Here is a 3,973-nt window from a genome sequence, read left to right as displayed (position 1 = left end):
GGGGGGGGTTGGGGGTTTTGGGGGGTTAATTTAGGTGTTTCATATATTGTGTTAGCTAGCTATAATTAATAGAGAGAAGTGTCCTCTCTTACGTCCGTGCTTGGTCGACGCTACGTACTATACATACGTATAGAGAGGACTAGACACGCTAGTTAGCTAGTAAGCAAACGAAGGAAACAGAAGATCGTCATGAACATATACGCATACAGAGAGAAGTGATATCGACCACCTCTCCTTCTCCGAGAGATTGGTCGAACAACAAGTTCTCGTATATCTATCCGACACTACCGGCTACATATATACAATAATTATCTCTTACAAATATAATCATACGGACTCATGGTCCACATAGTATTCTCCGTCTTCAGCGATCACTTGGTCAAGAAAGAATGCCGCCAATTCCTCTTGAATTGCTCGCATGCGAGCTGGTGCTAGGAGTTCATCCCACTTCCGAAACATCTAATTTGAAGAAGGGGGTCAATACATATATATATGAATGAATGAAACTCAATACAAATGATGGTAATAAAATAAAATTGTGAATGTTGTTATTTACGTACTTCATATTGTTCGTCAGAGTACCCGCCCCGCTCACAGGTCGTGTGGCGGATGGACTCGCAGACGTAGTATCCATAGAAATCATTTCCTTGTTCCTGCCACAACCACTTTACAAGAAATAGAGGTCAATCAAACTGATAAGCAAGAATGTTAAATGGTATTGATGAAACTAGCGCTTGAATCACTAGGAGATGCGCGGAACATGGTACTATAGTACTTACTTTCGGGTGTCTAAATTCCAGCTCCTTCGGCAGTCCCGGAACTTTTCTGGTGAATTTTCTCCAAACCCTGCCGAACAAAGAAAACAATTACTTGATATCAGGAAATGAACAAAGTTGCTGATATGGTGCATAATGATCGATTTAACTTACTTCTTGAGGATTTCAGTCATGTCTGCATACTCCTGGGGATCTTTTCGTTTAGAGTCCAAGACGGTTACTACTCCCTGCTCAAGCCTAATCTCTAGGAGAATATAGTGGAAACTGCATACGCATGCATAACTCATCAATTACATTACTATAACCTGGACTAATATATAAGGGAAACCGAATATGCACAAGACAGTAACACTCACTTGAAGTTGTAAGGAAAGAGTATTATATCTTTGTTTTCATTTTTTTGAATGATCGTAGCAAGTTGGCCTCGGTATCTCCGGGACGATGTTCAACCTCAGTTGCATCTATGAGATATGTGTTAACGAACCCAATATCACCGATTTGTCTTTTCTTCAATTCGGCGATCTTCATTCTGCATAATATAGTGAGGATAATTATAAATAAATGCAATGAAAGAGATGAGCTATATAGAGAGACTTAATGACAGAAGTAGTAGTGCTTACAGACAGTAGCAGGTGATCGTTGTTTTATCGAGGGCCAATTGATTGAAAAACTGAAAGAACTCCTCAAATGGAATAGGCAACAGTTCAATTCCAACGAGGTCATGCTCCGGTTTAACTCTCGCATACAAAGTACTCCTCCCCCCAGACTCTCTGCAGATTTTCAAGTACCAATCATGTAATCTTCGCATCATCGTTGTTAAAGATTTTTCTTCTTCCCGCATCATCTGTGTATCTGCACCTCCATGGTATCATAATGTACATCGTCGGGCAGGTAATCGTCAACATTGCCATAACCGGGCACCATCCTCGGATCGACGATGTCGCTAGGCACGTTGAGGGGGGGGCACGATTGCTTCGCTTGTTCGCCGAGCTGGGCAATTTGTTTCCCAGCTGCTCGTCATTCTTTCAGCCTTTGATCACTGACTGTACTTCCCGACCGCTCCGCTTCGGCCCATGTCTTTGCAATAATGCACTCATAGTTGCCTTTCGGCGGAGACTTGGGTGGTTTTCCAGGGCAGCCGGAGTGCGCTTCACTTTCACCGGATCTACCTTCTCCTCCGGAGGTGGATGTCTCTTTGCTTTCAACCCTTGAAACCAGTCATCCACTTCGGTTCGCGCGATCTTCGCATTCTCCTCCGGGGTCCTCTCGTATGGTAACTTCTCTAGAGTCTTCAGAGAAGGACCGAATCTGTATGTCCTCCCGCCTCTGGTTGTACTTCTAGACGCCGACCGAGCAGACGGAGCGGTTGTCTTCTTTACTTGCTTACGAGGTGGAGGAGAAGGACTATGACGCGCCGGAGCAGTTGGAGCGGCGGCAGGTCTCTTTCGCCCTTGCTGACGAGGCGGAGAAGGAGGAGGTTGGCTGCTCGGGCGCGTCGGCGCAGGCGGAGAAGGAGGCGGAGTGCTGCCACGCGCCGGAGAAGGAGCCGGCCGAGGGCCCTGATCGTCACTCGCCAGAGGAGGAGGCGGTGGAGGAGGCGGAGTGCCCTGACTCGCCGGAGGAGGAGGAGGAAGCGGAGGCGTCCAGTTCGGAAGGTTGATGAGCTCCTTCCGCCATAGGCATGGAGTCTTCAGAGCAGACCCCAGCTGAGTCTCCCCTTCACCGGTAGGGTGGTCAAGCTGGTGGTCCTCAAATCCCTCCGTTATTTCATCCACCATCACCCTAGCATATCCTTCTGGAATCGGCCGGCAGTGAAAAGTTGCGCCGGGTTCAGTAGGATAAACAGAGCCAATAGCCGCCTTGACCTTCAAATTCATCCATTGCGTCATAAGGTGGCAATTTTGAGACTCCGTGATAGCATCCACGGGATAGCTGGCAGGAGCCGTCAAGGCATGCTCCGGCTGAAGCAGCTCGGTGGAAGCCACGCTGCTTCTGCGCTGAGATGGCGGGGTAGCTTCGGGGGAAGCTTCGGCAGTACGTTTGCTGCGATTTGCTTCTCGTTCCTCTATCGCGTCTACCCTTGCTTGCAGCGCCTGCATTTGGGTCTGCTGCACTTTTTTCCTCCTCTCATGGGATTTGTAACCGCCTGCGTCCGGAAACCCAACCTTCCATGGAATGGAGCCTGGCGTGCCTCGTGTCCGTCCAGGGTGCTCAGGATTCCTGAGGGCCATTGTGAGCTCGTCGTTCTCTCTATCTAGAAAGAACGTCCCTTCCTGCGCTGCTTCGATATATTGCTTAAGCTTACTGACTGGTATGTCCATTTGATCGTTCGTCCAAATGCACTTCCCTGTTACAGGGTCCAAGGTTCCGCCAGCCCCGAAGAACCAAGTCCGGCAACGGTCTGGCCAGTTAATTGTCTCTGGTTCGATCCCTTTATGAACCAGATCATTCTTAGTCTTGGACCACTTAGGCCGGGCTACGAGGTAGCCACCTGACCCCGTGCGATGGTGAAGCTTCTTCTTCGCAGCATTTTGCTTGTTTGTCGCCGACATCTTCTTACTCTTTTTCGATGTCTTGTGGGCCACAAATGCGGGCCAGTGATCTCTGATCTTCTCATATCTGCCCTTGAATTCTGGTGTCTCATTATTTTCGACAAACTTATTCAGCTCGTTCTTCCACCTCCTGAATAGTTCTGCCATCCTCTTCAGAGCAAAAGACTTCATTAATTTCCCTTTAACTGGGTTCTCTGGATTATCCTCTGGCGGTAGGGTGAAATTTGACTTCAGCTCAGTCCAAAGATCATTTTTCTGCATATCATTGACATAAGACACCTCAGGGTCTTCTGTAGCCAGCTTAAACCATTGCTGGATGCTTATCGGGATCTTGTCCCTAACCAGAACCCCGCACTGAGCAACAAATGCGCTCTTTGGCCTGAGGGGTTCAATAGGTTGGCCGTCGGGCGCGATTGCTATGATCTCAAACTTTTCATCTGAGCTCAACTTTTTCTTCGGGCCTCGTCTCTTTACCGAAGTTGTGCTTGATCCGGAGGGCTAGAAAAAAGAACAAAGACTTAATTAATATGTGTACATACCAAAACAATGAATGCATCAATCAGCTAGTCAGCATAGGCTTAACTAATATATATACCTGGCCGGACTCGGTTCGGTCACGAGAGCCGTCATCACGGTCTCCTTCTT

This window comes from Triticum aestivum, chromosome 7A (assembly GCF_018294505.1).
Source record: "Triticum aestivum cultivar Chinese Spring chromosome 7A, IWGSC CS RefSeq v2.1, whole genome shotgun sequence".
NCBI classification, from domain to species: Eukaryota; Viridiplantae; Streptophyta; class Magnoliopsida; order Poales; family Poaceae; genus Triticum; species Triticum aestivum.
This window is presented reverse-complemented; position numbering follows the sequence as displayed.